General features: G+C 47.2%; 1 protein-coding gene across 2 annotated transcripts in view; it reads right to left on the bottom strand.

Moving 5' to 3' along the window:
* Positions 1-16,813, bottom strand: part of PRICKLE2 (prickle planar cell polarity protein 2) — a 105,256-nt gene that overhangs the window by 47,320 nt on the left and 41,123 nt on the right. Inside the window, exon 1 of one of the 2 annotated variants that reach the window (XM_063411297.1) lies at positions 10,644-10,788. The exons of the other annotated variant lie outside the window; for it this stretch is intronic. The gene's annotated coding sequence lies outside the window, so the exon portion shown is untranslated. Of the gene's footprint in view, positions 1-10,643; positions 10,789-16,813 lie in introns of those variants that run through there. 2 annotated transcript variants of the gene reach the window in all.

The following is a 16,813-nucleotide window of genomic DNA, read 5'->3' as shown; positions in this document are numbered from 1 at the left end:
GTAAATGAGGATGAGCTTTGTTTTTTCCTTATTCTTTTTGAGCAAGGCAGCAAATGCTTCCTCACGGCTCTCAATGCTACAAGCAGGGCTGTCTTGCTGCAAAGACAAATAGGATAGACAGAGAGACCAACATCAGATGCAGATCATTAATCCCCAAACTTGGCCTCCTCCACTTTTCCTCAGGGCTGCCATTTGTACCTTCATGTGCCTGCTGCCTGAGACCAACCACAACAGACCCACTCCTCCAGCTGTCACCACTGCTGCCTTCCACTCATTTTTGGCAGAGCCATGGGTAAGGATCTGTGCTGCCAGTCTGCAAGGAGGAATTTAGTTTTTAAAACGTCATGGAGCCCAGCAGCAGCTGACGCAGGAGGGGAGGGACAGCCCACAGGCACTGCAGCTGATTTTAGAGAATTTTCTTGTTTCCCACCAACTCACCCAGCGAGACAGGCCTGACCCGGGCTGGCACCCTCTGCTGCCAGAGCTGGACAGTGAGGTGTGGCCACCAGCTCCTGCTGTGCTGCCCATGTCCTCTGGCAGCACTGAACCACACAAACGCAGGGATGGTCAGAACACTGTGCTGGCACTCCTGAGCATCACTGCCTGGTACCCCAATCCTCTCCATGGCAAGGCACCCCAAAAGGATCCTCACCCACCGACAGTCCCCTCCCCAGCACTGCACACCCTGGTATGACACACAGAGCACACCAACAACAGGGTTTCATCAATCACTATCTCTTCCTCTCTCTGTATTTTTTTTTTAATCACCTTAATGTAAGAAGCTTTAGAGAGCTTAACACAATAAGGCTTTCATAGCCTCCAGCTTCTACTCAGCACTAATATGTTTTTTACTTTTATATGTTGAAATCAAATTTGCAACTGAATGTGAACAATCGAGATGCTCCTGTGGTTTTCTCCCCTTTGCTAGCCTGCTAGGCTTCTCATCTGAAGACTTTTTAATAGTGTCCTTTAATGATGTCTACAAAAGCCTCATTAAAGCACTCTATTGTAATTGAAGCTAAATAAACTCAACACAGTTATTTTTGTAATCACATCTTTTTCTTGGGGCCTTTCCACAAACAATAAAGTGTTCACTGAAAATATGTTACAAAGGAAATGCATAAATCTTCAGCTTATCTGGTGGTGTGTTGTCCAGAGAGCTAAACCTTTGATCAGCAACAAATTAATTTTCCATTTACACAAAATAGAAGATGTATTTTCAGGATAACCAACCAACCTTGCAAGTCTGCATGGACATGTGCCTTGGCAGCAGCTCAGGACTCCCTCACTGCTGCCCTTCTCTCTGCCTGACACTGTCAGGGTTGCTGTCACATCAGATGATTTTTATTTTATTTTTTGGCTTCAAACCTGTCTAACAGGGTGTTTCGGGTCAGTGGTTATACGCTGAGGATTTCTTGTCTAAAGTCACTGAGCTCTCCTCTGCACTAGTCATGCACTGCCTGGCCCCACCACCAGAGCTGTGCTTCCCCCAGGACCAGGGGAATCGACCATCTCCATGCTCAGAGGCAAGTCTTGAGCCAGCCCAGTCCTGGACTGGTGACACAAGCCTGGTTTTTACCTCCTTAAACCAGACTGTGCCCATCTTCCCTGGCTGCCAGCAGGATTTCAGTGCTGCCCTCACTTTGGCTGGCACCACATGAGCCCTGCTCCCAGTCATGTGCCACAGGGCTGCACAAACCTCTGGCCAAACTCCCAACACCAGCAAAGGTCTGAGATAGTCATGCTTCTCCTCCCAGCCAGGAGACAGCTGCCTGCCTTTTGCCAACTCAGAGAAAAGACCCGTTTGCTTCTTGCACCCAAACTGTGTTAAATGCACAGGGAGGTGGAAAATTCAGCACATTTTTGCATCCAGCCAATTCTCTCCTATGATATCAGGGAGGGAATCACGCACTGTGGGTTATAACAAGAAGGGGCTTTTGCAATGCCTGCAAGGCTTAAATTTCCCAGTGTATCTGCAGACACAGGGAGCTCAGACATGGTCAGGAATGCACCTGGCTCCTCACCTCCCAACAGAGCAGTGGGAAGAACGGTGCCCTAATGGGTTTTATTTCACACCTGAGAGCAAGAAGTGGCCCTGGATGATACAAAACCAGCTAGTGTCAGCAGATGGACTAGCATGTGCTGTTTCAGAACGCCCCAAATTCCACAAGACTTCTACAATCAACCTTGATTAAAAAAAAAAAAAAAAAACAAAAACCCTCCAAAATATAGAAAACAATAAAATTCTGAGAAGTGACATTTCTATTTAAGCTTGGGTGGTTTCCCAGCCCCAGCCCTCTTAGGATCATGGCCCACTGCCCTTCCTGGAATGCACAGGGAGGGTCATCCTGTCTTAGGCAATGGCAAAGTTCCCAGCCTGGCTGTCCCACTGGTTGAAGCTGGATGGAGCTCCAGTGTCCTCCAGACAACCTGGCAACTGCACTCACACGACAGGAGATGTTTGCTATTCTTCCCTTTGTTTTAATTAGTAATAACAACTTGTTATCGTGGCTTAATATTTGTTCATATTCAGGAATAAATTGCTTCCTTGAATGATATGCTAAGATTACAACAGGCTTTCTATGTTTCTGTTGGTTTTAGTAGCTCATAATAAACCATGAAATTCATTACTCTTGCCACAAGCACCCACGAGATGTGCCAACCAGGGTGTGATTTACACACAGCTCAACTCATGGAAATTAAAAGGTTTTAATGTTGCCTGCAAGAAGTCCAGGGTTTGAAAATTTATACAGCTGAACTACAGGAAGAAGAAAATCGCAGATGCAAGCCACTGCATTGTTTTATCTGCCTAAGGACTCAATATTAAAGTCAGAGTAAAAATAATTCACTAAATATTAATTAAGTATATAATTTGGACAGCCTTTTTAGTGACAAGCCTTCTGGCCTGCAAGTTACTTCATTCTCATCTGTTTTTAACTGCTTGGAAGCTATTAAAAGGATGGTATTTAACAGCAAAACTTCCCTGCTACAATATAATTCGTCAAAGCATTCTCACTGAAAGGAATCACTAGAGAACAGCCTGTGCCTCACCATCCTTAATGGGAATGGGCTGTCAGTCATACTCCAGTCCCATTGCTCCATGCAGTGTCAAGCCTTGTACATCAAACCCAATACACAAATCTCCAGCTCCATCAAGATCATTAGAGCCGCTCAGCCCGTCAGGGAAAGGTCAGCGCGTCACTGCCTGCTCCAAACACAGCATCAATCACAGCCCTCATCAAAGGCGGCCTGGAAACCTGCATCCCTTCCTCCTGCAGCAGCTTCTCATCCCCTAAACCTTCTTCTCTTCTTGTAGAACACGGCCAGGCTTTTATCTTATCATTATCTATAGGGAAATGCAGCTATACAGTCTGCTCTGGGGGCAGGGGGATCAGCAGGAACCAGCACCTGCAGGGAGGGACTGAGACCTCATCAGGAGAGGGCTGAGTAGAAACGTGGCCACTGATTCCTGCACTGGCTCCTTCCTCCACAGGGCCCCACAGTGTCCCCACTGCCCTGGATGGGTCCAGTGCAGGCAGTGTCACAAGGACATCCCTCCTCTCTGTGCCAGACCCAGGCCTGCACTGGTAACAGTGCTGGGGAAGGCTCAAAGCCCTGCTGGTTGTTTCCATCACAGCCACACTGAGGCACGGCTTGCAGAGAGACCACCTCACCTGCCAGGCTGCTGCTGGCCTTCCCCCAGCCTGAGCCTCAGCTCTGGGGCTCCCAGCTTGTGCGAGCCCACAGCTCAAGCACCAGGAGGGGTGAGAAATCCAACTGCTGGCAATGAACAGGGGACATCAGCATTATTGAATGCTATGGCTCCCACCAGCCACTGCTCATTAAATGTGATGAAACTACAGGCCATTTCTTCCCCTTTTTTCTCCTACCAAGCTGTGTCAAACACGCAGCATTATCTTCAAAGAGCAAAGTTAAACACGAGCAGACTAAATACATCAGCCTTTTAGAAGCAATTATTGCTGCTGGAGACTTAGTGAGTCCCATTGTTTTGTGGCTCAGCCAGCTTCTTTGGATTGGGCAGTTCTGCAAAGCCAGCACCCCGTGACAAGGCATAAGCCCTCCCCAGGGAAATAAAAACCAGGTGGGCATCCCAAGGAATGGGGTTTTCTTTCTGCTGAGTGTTTAACTCACAGTGTCTCCTTGCAACAAAAGAACAGCAGTTTGGGGGTCAGCTCGGCTGCTGAGTGAAGGCAGAGTTAGCCAACCTCCTGCAGCAGAGGGTTGAGGCTATTTCTGGAAAACCGTGGATGGGTTCAGGCTGGGAACCTTCCTGTGGTGTGCCCTGACTGGAGGGAATTGCTCTGACCTGTAGTTAGCCTGGTTGCACTGATACAGGGCAAAAAGAAAAAAAAAAAGAAAAGAAAAAAAAAAAAGAAAAGAAAAAAAAAAAGAAAAGAAAAAAAGAAAAGAAAAGAAAAAAAAAAAAAGAAAAGAAAAAAAAAAGGAAGAAAGTCCTCTTCCCTCCATCCCAAACAAGCTGGCAGGCTCCAGACCAGGATGGCTCACCTGGCTGAGATTTTCAGAAATGCGGAGTTGCAGAGTAAGGGCAACACTTCCCTTTTGATGGCCTTAATTCCTGGCAAACAGCTCAAACCCAAACCCCTCCTCTGTACGAACTGCAATCACTCCCTGTGCAGTGCCGGCAGCGGAGGGGCAGCACCGCCAGGCTCTCCGGGGTAATAAACACTTCAAACGTGTCTCCAAGAGATGAGCGACCACGGATGGCCAACCCGGCAGATGGGGGAAGGAGAAGGGAAGCTCACTACACCAGCGACACGGCTGTAATTAGCGTAATTAGCAGCAATCGCAGCCCAGCAGCTGCCTTTCCCTCCCCGAGCTCTGCTGCGCACACCGGCACAAACTGTGGCCAAGGACTTTGACACTTGCTGCACTCTGAACACCTCTGCTGAGGAAAAAGTTCTGATTGTTTGATAGTTTTCATTCCACACAAGACACAGAGCAGAGCACTTGAGGCTCTTCCAGCCTCTCCATCTCCACCTGAGCGAGCAGCACTGTGTGCTTACAGAAGGGACAAGAAACTGGGTTTAGTTTTCATGTCAATTATGATTTTGCCTGTGACTGAAAGAAATGTTGTACCCCCTGTGTTGAGGCAAATATGCCATACTCAACTTTCTGAAGTGCCTGAAGCCTCAGGGACAAGCTGTCCTACACAAAATGGCAAAACATGACAAATGCAATTTTTGGTGGGCATATAGAACCATCCTCCTCTGATGGGTATTCCTCTGATGTCCTTCCCTGATGCACCTTTAAACTAAATTCCCTTAAAACACAACAAAATTGGCAGCGAGCATATAGCACAGAAAAAACTATCTTCTTCCACCAGTTTTCAGGGCTGGATCAACATCCAGTCAGCACAGGGGTTGCAAATCTGCTGATATGACAAGCTACAGGACCTGAATTGCAAAAAATTGGTGTGGCTTAGACCCAGACTAATTCTGAATAATTTCTAGTGCTCAAGCTCCAGGAGGGAATGCTCTTCTCACTTCCTTTCTGCTATCCCTTGTCTAATGGAGGTGGTCAGGGGAAGCAGTCAGATCCTCAGGGTATCTGCATATTTTGGCAGTACTTAAGGATTCAGTTCCAATGATTTTCAGTGGGTGTTAAGACACTCAGAAAGTATCTGCTGTGAAGATGTTTGGAGGTGTGAGCTCTGAGCCCTTCAAGCAAGGGGCTGCTTCCTGCAGTGCTTCAGAAAATGAGAGTATGAAAACAACAAATAAGGACAAGCTCAGAGCAGAAAATATTTATGTTGAGGAAATTTAACCCCTCATGAAAGGAAGAAGCCCAGGCTGGGGAGGAGAGTTGAGGAATAACTGCAACCAGGAGGTTTGCTGAATGATCAGTTAGGCAAATTAATCAAAGCCATCCATCTAAGTAGGGTGCCACAAGGCATTGCTTCAAGCTCAGTGAAAAACAGGACAAACCAGAGGCTGAGGCCCAAGGATAACCTTTCTGTGCTGCTGGCCTGGCACAAACCACACCTCTGTCCTGACTGCCATCAGCACCTCCTTTGTCATACCAAGCACAGGGGAAAGGTTTCAGAAAGCCAAGAGCATGGCTACAGTCAGACCTTTCACTTTCTGCTCTGCTGAATGCTGCCAGTGGAAATCAATGGGGGTTTCAAGTCCATAAATGGATCACAGAGACATCCACATCGAATTCATTTGCTAATTAGTCGAGATTAACATTTATTTTATCCATCAGGCATTCAGGTAAAGGAGGTAATTCTCTCTATATATGTCCCTTTTGCACTTGTTAAAAGGAGGACAAAGCTGTCTCCTGATGACAGTAATCCTAACAGGAACTTTCTCTCCACTAGGGGAGGTGCCTGTGGGCACAGCCTGATCTGGGCATGTTAATTGCTGTGGCTGGACAGGGCCAGTCATGGACCTTCAACCCCAAATCCCAAATCTGGCAGACCTGTGCAACCACTACAGCTTTTGACACTGAGCCTGAGGCCAGTCTTGGGCCCACAGTGCTGGTCTAGAAGGCATCCTAAAATCTAACACAGGACCCTGTGTCATCTCAAAGGAAAATTTAAACCATCAGGCTCTTACTGCTTCAGACCTTCCATTAACACTGTGGGAAATCGAATACACTTTGCCATGATCCTGTATCTGAGGATGCAACGGCCAGCAAGTAAATGTGTTTCAACCATTTAAATAGCTTCACTTAACAAATGTAAGAAACACTTTTGATTTATGGCACCAGAGTAATTTGATACCTTCTATGCTGTTCATGAAGCAAGCATTAATACCATTTTATCATCAGTTCTAATCTTCCTGGCATCATTTCATGCCCACAGAAAACTCACTCTGTAACTCGGTACCTACAGCTCATGTTGGATGAGGCCTCTGGCCACAGCTGGTTTTCAGCACTCTGAGAACTCAATCTCTGCTAATCCCAGCCCTTTACATCAACTCAGAGCAATCTAAAAAGGAGACACATGAAGTCACTTAGGCTTATCTCTCTAATTGCCTGCCTGCAAACCAGGGGTTCAGTGTCAGCCACTTGCACTCTCATAAGACACGGCAGCCAGGAAAATCAGACCTAAAATATTTACCACAAGCATTTTGAGAAGGGTAAGTGAAACTACTGAAACTCTGCTTACTGCTGCAACTCCAAATGCAATGCCAGCTACAAGGGACACATCTGGTAACAAAGCCAGCCTTCATGCCTCTCCTCTGCTGCAGCCCTTTCCAGGTCTGTGGCTGTGCAATACAGACTCCAATTCTCTCAGCAGCTTTCTTGAACTGCCCAGTGCCAACAGAGTGAAAATGTTAATGAATACCGTCCTATAAATACTTAATGCACATTTTCCTGCCCGTCCTGCTGTGATTAAATAGCCACCTCATTACTCAGTACCATCTTTCTTTCCTTTTATCTTTGCACAAAATGCCAAGAGTTGGAACTATACCCATACAATCGAGCTGCTGGAAATATCCCTGCATAAACCAACACCAACAGGGCAAAATCCAAACAGATTTCCAAGGAATGCAAGGAGAAATCGAACCCTGTTAAGAGCAAATATTTCCTCTCAGCTACCTCCTCCCAGGATCAGCAGAGGAAGAAAAGCAGAGGGGACAAGCCTGCAATATATTTTCTTCTCGAGTGTAGCTTATTTGGTTTTACTGTCCTTTTGCACTGCATTTGAAATCCTTGTTACAATGGGGATCCACTGCAGTACCCTTCAGATACACAAATCCCTGGGTACCACTCTGGGGCTGGCTCTGCTCTGACACCAACTCCTGAGCAGGAACTCTGCTGTCCTCCCCCATCTGCGCCCTGGAGGGTGTCCATGGTCTGTCCAAGGTTACACAAACACCCCAGGACAGACATGTAATGGAACATGGATCACCCAGAGGCATTGCTCTGTTGGTGACCGTGGTGTCCAAAGCACAACTGACCACAAGATCCACCACGCCGGCTTGCACAACATCATGACAATCATTTGGGAATCAGGACACAGAAATATTAGGATATTGTTTTCTGGACCATTAGAATTCCCGTATTCGAGTCTTTCCCACAAACCCTCAGCTATTTCACGAACCAACTCAAAAGCTGCAATTCCCCAGGGATGCCCAAGACCACAAGAGTGACGCTGAAAGCCCAGAGCCAGCCGGGGTTGGGTTGGGGGTTTGTGTGTGCTGCCAAACGTGACACGTGGGATTTCCAGCACTGCCATCCAAGCAGGTCCCAGCTGGAGCAGTGCTGGTGCTGGAGACACGTTTGCGCTGCTCCCTGTGGTTTTGCTTTGCAGGGCAATGCTCTGCCTCTCACATGGGCCACAGGAAATGTTTTCTCTGACAGAGGAAAAGTCATACAGTCCAAATTCATGCCAAACGGCTAAAAATACAGAAGACTCAAAGTACTAAAGTTTGTGTACGTCAGAACTTTTGGTAATTCCTCACAAATACATAATTTTTTGGCACAGATGCTTCAATGCAACTGCAGGGCAAGCATTTAGTTCCATTTTAGCTGGGAGAGTCCCAGCTCCTGTCTCTCCAATTTAAATATGGAAACAGGCTCATTACGCAATATGTGTTTCAGCGAGCTCTGCACCAGGGAGAGTGTGAAACTAAGGCTAACGAAGGGAATATCATTAAAATAATAAACAGAACTAAAGCAGGAGCAAATAGGCTGGTCTGAAGTGAGAAGCTGCTGCCACATGTATCACGAGGAGTCTCCAAAGAGAAACATTTGAGTCTCTGAGATTCAGGAAAAAGCGCAGCAAAGGACGGTGTGTGGGGAATACTGGTGAGGAACTGGTGCCAGCTGGAGAGGTTGCTTTGGAAGAGACACTGGGTGCTCAACACAGTGCCATGTGCTAATGCATGGCAAATGTAAAGACCACTGGCAATTAAAAGATGCTTCATCCCCTTCAGAACTGGTCCTGAGACATGACCCCAGCCTCAGTCTAGCTAATTCACACAAACAGGGCTTTCAAAGGACCACTTCAACTCATTTTGTTTGTCTGCATAACACAGATGCCAGGAATAAATGTACATCTACATCTCATTTCAAATTCCTGCTGCCAGGAGAATCAGCCCACAAGAAGCACCAACATCTCCTGGAGTCAGAATTGCACATGCCAGCACATTTCCACTGCCACCCTTTAAAAGGGAAAAAAAAAAAAAAAAAGAACTTTTTTTCCCCTTCTCTGGGTGAATAAATAGACTCATTTAAGGTGTAAGTAGATGAAGTAGCTAATTAAGGAAATAACCGATAACTTAAATCAAGATCATTAGAGGGAGCAGCGTGTTGCTGCCATTACTTAAATGATAGCTGAGCAAAAACATGCTCACACAACCTGAGACTTCAAAATCTACAGTCAGCCTGATCCACACAGGGAGAGCTTCCCCTGTCACCCCACCCCTGGGGCCAAAGCCACTGAGGAAAACACTCAAACCTCCTGGTAATTTCCTACGGTCTGAACATTTAATCATCCCCAGCCAGCATCATAAAAATCCCAAGTGAATGATTCACACGTTGAGAGAAATTCACCACAAGTAGCAGCAGGGTCTTCTGCCCAAAAAGCAGCCCCTGCCTGTTTTTGGCAGCGGGGAGAGCAAACCCTCTGTAGGAATGAAGCCAAATACATTGGGCCACATGAATTTTGCTTCTGGCATCTTGTGCTGACTGTGCTCCTCAGCCAGCTGCTCCCAGGATGGACTCTGGGATCTCTCTACCCAGCCCCAAGGGGTGTTTGCACACCAGTGCCACATCTCTCGCTAATTATTCCACCAGTTGCACAGACAAAACATCTGCTGAAGGAGGGAAGGAATCCTAAAGCACACAAATAATTTGCACTGCCTAAACAAAGGCAAATAGAGGATGCTGTTAAACCCCCACCCCCCTGCCTAGCAAACAGACCCAGGAGCTCTGCCCACAGGCTGCGGCTTCCTCTGCCTTCTCCAGCAGGAATGAATCCTTGTTTCCAACCAAAACCACAGTTTGTTACTAACACAGCCTCCTTCTGTTTAATTCTTAAATTATCTTAAAGCAACTGAATTCAGCAAGTTGATTAAGTACTTAAAACATTTTGTTTCCTTGAAAAGAAGCTTTTGTTTTGCCTGAAAGAAAATTGGAGCTTTTCTTCTGAATTCATACTAACAAAGGCATAAGAAATCCAACATCCCCAAAGTTAAAATACCCCTTTATCCTGCATTAAACACAGCTGCCAAAGACCCAAAATCCACATTCTGTCATTCCACACATATCCTTGCAACAGCTGAGAAGACACACAGCACGTCTGGAAATTCAGAGCTGAAGATAAGCTGCAGCCTCCCGCGGGGTTTTACTCTTCATGGGTTTTGAAGAGAGTGAAAAAGCAGGAGCTGCTCAGGGACTGGCGACAGAATTCATGTCTGCATCAAAGAAAAGTTTAACTGTGTCTGGATATTAAGTCAAATATTAGAGAGGACTCAGCACAACCCTGCTCCTGAGCCTGCCCCTGGACTCTGCCTGCAAAGGGAACCGATGCTTGCAGAGGCAGGCAGGAATCAGAGCTGAGAAAGAAAACCATTTCCTAACGCAAACATTAGTAGAGCATTAAAGCCACTTACACTTTCAGATGCTGTCAATGGGGCGCGATCACTTACCCCGGCTAGACAGGAATTCACACGGAACAGCCCCACGGAACGGGGGAGGGCAGAGGGAACGACAGAGCCCGGAGCATCCTCGGCGGTGGCAGAACCCGGAGCTGGGCTGCCCCTGTCCTGCTGTGTGCTGTGTCCTGCTGTGTCCTGTGTCCTGCTGTGTCCTGCTGTGTCCTGTGTCCTGCTGTGTCCTGCCTGTGGTCATCTGGCGAGGGCAGGTCCCTGGCGCTGCCCCGGGAGTGCCGCCCACCGCAGCTTTAGCTTATTGGTGAAAATCCCAAACCCTGATCCAATCCCGTCCCTCTACCCAAATGTAGCTCTGCAGAGGCAACATCCTTTCCAGTTTTGTCTAGCGGTATGAAAGCAAAGTTACCTTGCCAATGTATAAATCACACAAAGAGAGGCAATAAAAAACCCACCCCCATGCTCAATTTTGTTTCACCTCTTTCTCAAAAAAAAAGTTTCTTATTTACTTACTTGGAGCAACAGCCAAGTGAGAGCATTTAAGAAACCTGGCAACTCTCAGCCTGTATCACCAGATCAAAAATCAGTATGGCAAATAAATAAATATAAATAAATATGGCAAATAAATAAATATCAGGATGCCAATAAAAGCACTATTTGTAAGAAAGCTACCACTGCTCCTGTCACATCTGGAGCAGGACTGTAACACGTATGGAAAAGATTCGAAGAAACCATCAGCACACAGTTCCTGAAGTTATACTGAATTTCACAAAAGTAACTACTGAATCATAAAGTGCTGCTGCCAAACAGCCTGGCTGGCCAAAACATACAGTTTGCTTCTTTTTTTCAGCCTGGTGCAGACACGGACTGCAGAGATACGTCTTTCTCTGCTATGCACAGACCTAGATGCTTGACCCTGACTGACACTCGGGCTAGCCCGGCTCTGGCAGCAGCTCAGAAAGCCCAGGGCTGCTGCAGGCAGCGACCTGGAAACCTGCATTCATCTGCAAACAACTGAGAGGCAGGGATAAAAGCCTCTCCTAAAACTGCACATTGCTGCACTCAGTTCCAGATGTGCAACCCTGGAGCAGCTCCAGAGCGTGGGCTGGTATCTGGGTGACCTCTGGATGTGCTCACACGGCTCCTCCGGGCGAGGGGGAGCCAGTGGTCTGCACTCCAGGTGTCCCGGCACACAGGCAGCACAATCCAGATGTGGGCAAGCTGCCCCAGCCCTAGCACAGGCTGGGGATTCAATGAGCTCTATTCATGGAGAGAGCAGGGCTTCCAGGAACGCAGAGGAAGCATTTCGGAGGGGTATTCCCATTGCAAATCCAATAAGCCTCTTTGCATTCTAACCTCACCACCACTGCAAGCTTTAAATACAGAAGTAATCAAAACGTACATTAAAAGAAGAACTTGGAACTTGGCGGTGTTAATCTAAGAACCACCCCAGCGGGGAGCAGGGCTCCAGGAGCACGGGCAGCCTCGGGGAGGGCTGAGCCTGGCTCTCCAGGAACAAAAGCAGCTTACAAACCAGGTTTGCCACGTGAGAGCCTAATTAGAGACTGAAGCCCACACAGCAAACAGACAGACTACAGAGGAAATTGGAGTCTAATTTACATGGAGAACGATTACTTACTGCAACCAATTAGTGTCAAGCTGACTGACAGACTGCCCAAAATATATTCTCCCCACCCTCCCCTGCAAGTCTGAGTTTTTGCTGTGTTATTTAACCTGGCTTGTTCTGTAGGTGAGCAGGAGCACCTCAACCCTAGACAAGGGATAGCAAACAAGGACTTTCTGAGCCTCCCCATAACAAACACAGAGTTAAAGCCACCCTTGTGCCACCCAGTGCCAGCCTCAGCTGAGGCAGACACAGCTTTACCAGAGAGCAGTGTAATGTACTTTTCCCCCTGGTCTTAAGTCCTTGAATGACATCCTGAAGATCCCCAAATTAATTATTTAGGAAAGGTGCTCTCCCTTGCCTGAACACATATTCTGCATGGAGACTTTCACACCCTCATTTGCAACCACACAGAACTGCAGGTAAAGGCTGTGTCCATGTAGCCTTTGCAATGTGCTCAGGCTGTGGGGCTTGGGTCCCAACCCACGTTCTGGTCTGTCACAGGAGAGCACCATCCCACAGCATCACTGCTGCTACTCAGGACACTCAGCTCCATGTACCTGCTCATAAACAGCCCTTTCTTTCCAAACCAGCCTTTCCTCTCTGGCTGTGCTGCTCCCCATGCACTGGCAGAACCATTGCTGCTCTCTGGGGAAACAGGGAATCCCACTGCTGCTGGAGGGAGCCGCAGGGACAGAGAAACTCCTGCTTGGCTGGCACAGCATAGGGCTGCCCATGGTCCCATCAGTGCCTGTGCTGGGCAAGGACATCACCTTCCTTCAGGGCATCTCTCTTCAGCTGCCCTGAAAGAGGACTACTTCATCATTCTTCCCACAGTACAAGCCTGCTGCTAGTTCTGCAGAAAACCTGCCCCTCCTCCCTATCAATTAGTACCCAAAATGATAAGCAGACTTTAAAAACTACTGAAGTGCACACAGGGAACTGACCAAATGGCATTTACCTTCCTTTTACTGTTACAAAAGAAACAAATCACTCCATCATCATTTTTCCCTTCCCAGCACCATACTCATTACTGACAGGACTGACTAATTGCTGTCCTCTCTTCCACGCCCTGGCACGTGCATTTGGAATGCACAATGACAACAGCATTTCAGTGCAACTTGCTGTGTTATTTTTCACAAATTCCTGAGTATGGTCTGTCTGAGCAGCCTCTCTGACTACCCATCAGAGAGCTCTTGTGTACACATGCTCAGGCACACAATGACCACATTTTGGATATTTGAGACCAGATAATCAACCCTTCCTTTGAGAAACACCAATATAAAGCATATTTAAAGACTTTACGAGTCTTCTGCATGGATGAGATAAACATTTTTTTAATCTCTGCAGGCTGCATGGATATATGGCTTTTTAAAAGCAAGTTATCCTGAAAAGAAAACTTAGAGGAAATGCTTGGTGAAGTTTATCTAGTAGCTGTTTGGTAATATCTGCAGATAGTCAGAACCCCAGATGGGGTAAAACATCAGCAGGAATCCTTTGAATTTCAGCTCACTACACACCAATGGTAAAAAATACAAAGGCTAAATCAACTTACACCACAGAAGCCCCATTGAGAGAGGTAATGCAGGATCTTACCACCTGAGTCTCCTTTGGATAGACAGCAGAAAGGCTACAAATCCTGGCAGCTTTGGTCTCCCTCTTGGTTAAATTAAAAGTCTCCATTAATGACCAAGCGGATGCAATGAAAATGCATGTGTGCTCATACTCCTCAGAATTAGGCTGTTAATCTGGTGTTTGTGCTCCTGGAGTTTATCTCCTCCACACCTCCCTTCTCCCCGGGGAACTGCCTTGCTGCCACTTTATCTGCAGCTCTAAGGACAACACACGCTGCTTCATTTTTAAATTCCTCTCCAGTGCTACCCCTGAACCAAGCTCTTCAGAGAGGGGCACCACCAGCTGTAATTTCCATTAATTCCTCTGATGATTAACAGGTCAGCTCACTCCATCCTGATGACAGTGGGCTTTGGAAGTCCAACTCTATCAAAATTATCTATGCATAAAAGACAATCATTACAGGAACAATTGCCTCGCTGAGACTTTTATCAGCTGCGTGCTTGCTGCTGGCTGTTGTGCCACTAATTCAGAGAGGCACAGGCTTTAGAGAGAGCAGGGGAGGCTTCAGCCTCATTGCTCTGCAGTGCTCCAGGCACAGGAACCTCTCTCCTGCGCTGGGAGAATGTTGATTGTAAAGCTGTGGAGGCAATCACTCCTGGAGAGGGGCAAGGGCAGGTGGGAGTGCAGGGAAATTACAGAAACATTCTTCTGAGTGCATCCCATTAGGGCTTGTGGCAATTACACATGCTGATCAAGGAGGAGAGGTTCCCAGAGCCCACTCTGAAATTACCAGGAGGAAAGGGAAGGTGAGAGAAGGAAGAAAAAAAAGGAAAAAGGAAGGAGCAGCAAAATAACCCTCAACAACAGCTGCAGACATGCCCTGGCTGCCTGGGAGCAGGGACAGGAGAGCCACCTCCTCGCTGCAGGCAGCCCGTGCTGGTGAGACCCACAGAGATAAAAGGTAGTAAGGCCAGCTGAAAAACACTTGTAAAAACGCTAATGGCCTCACATCCTTCTGAGCCACCTCAAGCTCTGCTAAATCGCTTTTACTTGCTTTTTGCTTTATACTGATGCACTGCACATCCCTGCGTGCAGGTCAAAACCTGTGTGGATCCAGCAGCATACCCACAATGCAGGCATCACTGCCCGGCTCTGCAGGTCATTCTTCCTCTCACCTTTCCCCTTCTTCCCTAGTTCCACAGTAATAAATGAAGAAACCAACTTAACATCTTCCTTTCAATACGCACTATTGGGAGTTTATTGTAGTAATAAAAACCAGAAGGAAAGACAAGAATTTTCATTGCAACCACTGTGCAGCCTTGCAGTCCTGACCCTGGAACTCCTGACAATGTGTCACCACACATTATTAAGAAATATTCATATTAAACCCAACTGTAAAGCTCTACGTTCAGCCAATTAAACTGCCTGAGCGGCTGAGCTCTCCTGGAGACCTTTGTACTCTTCTTATTTTTTTAAAAAATGCTCTCTTAGGGGAAGGAATGGTTTCTGCAGAGATGAGCCACCCAGCTCCTTCCAGCCCCGACGTGTGTGTATAAAATGTTCTTGGCTGCTTTCAAACCCTGCACATTAATCTGTGCGATGGAGCCTGTCTCCTTCAGTGTTCCATCATTTCTCTTCCAGGCGGGTGAGACAGAGCTGTTCCACTTGGCATCACATACCCTCCCTGCCCCCTTCCAGGTTGTTTTTTTTCCCTTTGTTTTGTTTGTTAGTTTTTGTTTGCTTTGGGGGTTTTTTTGTTTGTTTGTTTGGGGTTTTTTGTATTGCCAGAGTAGCTCAGAAGCCATCACCCCTGGCACGTCTGGACCTGAAGAATATTTTGCTGTAGCAGCCCACGGATATATGAGACAGCCAGGGTGCTCAGAAACAGAACTGGAAGATTATGGTTTTAGCACTTCAAATTATGAAAAATACCAGTGCTCCCTTCCTGCAGCTTAGGACATAACTTCTTTCTCCCCCAGCCAGCTCTTTGCCTATGTCTCAACCTGGAGAGACAGAAACTGTTTCTTGAGTTAAGGGCTGCTGGAAACAAACCCCAGTGAGTAGTGATGGCTGGGATTTATTTGAGAGCAATGTGAGCCCCACTGTCCCACCTTTACAAGCTCTTGCACTAATAAATCAGAGCATCTCCCACACACAAAGGGCTATCTGATACAAAGCCAAGTATTTTTATTAATCTCACTCCTAGGAAATGGATTTTCATGCCTGCCTGCCCAAAATTTGCACACATGAGGATGCCTGTTGCTCAGGCTATGCTAGCCAGGCACCTCAGTGGCTGCTTGCATGTATAACCACAGCCACACCCAAGCACCTTCTGAACTACCCATGTGCCACCAGAGCCCAGACTGGCAAATCACAACATTTCTTCAAGTCTTTATTAAATACTGAAATGCTCTGTAGTTGCAGCCAAGAGGGTACCCCCAGAGGAAGCTTCAGCTGCAGCTTTGTCTGCTGGGAAGTGTAACCTTGGCTGTGCCCCACACAAAAGAGATGCATTCACTGCTGGCCCAAGTGGTTCCCTGCCATGAGTTATGAAGGACAATTCCCTTCTTCACCCAACTCTCATCACCTCGGCTCCTGCACTCCATGGAAACACCCAGAGCCTGAGGAATGGAGCAGGGGCTGAGCACAGAAGGATCACAGACCTCCTTCACACCCCGTGCCAACTGCTTGACCACACCTGGGCTCACCATGAAAGGGATGAGTGCCTCTTCCAGAGATGGGGCTTCCCAGGAGGGCAAGTGGATGTGAAGGATAAAAGCTGCCTAAGGAGGAATAAGCATCCTAACCCTGCCAGCTGCTGGTAATCCAGCAGCCACAGGCATCTGCAGCACATCTCGTGTTCTGGAAGCTGCAATGGGAACACCACGCACTTTCCCTTTTTTCCAAGCATCTCTAAATCCTTGGCTCGTGGCATTTCTACAGTGATTAAACACACAGTTCTCAACACTGAAACCCCATAAAAACAAAAACCCATATGGGGAGTGTCCCC

Source organism: Prinia subflava, chromosome 14 (assembly GCF_021018805.1).
Source record: "Prinia subflava isolate CZ2003 ecotype Zambia chromosome 14, Cam_Psub_1.2, whole genome shotgun sequence".
In the NCBI taxonomy this organism is placed as follows: Eukaryota; Metazoa; Chordata; class Aves; order Passeriformes; family Cisticolidae; genus Prinia; species Prinia subflava.
The sequence above is the reverse complement of the archived record's forward strand: the minus strand, read 5'-3'. Positions and strand labels throughout refer to the sequence as shown.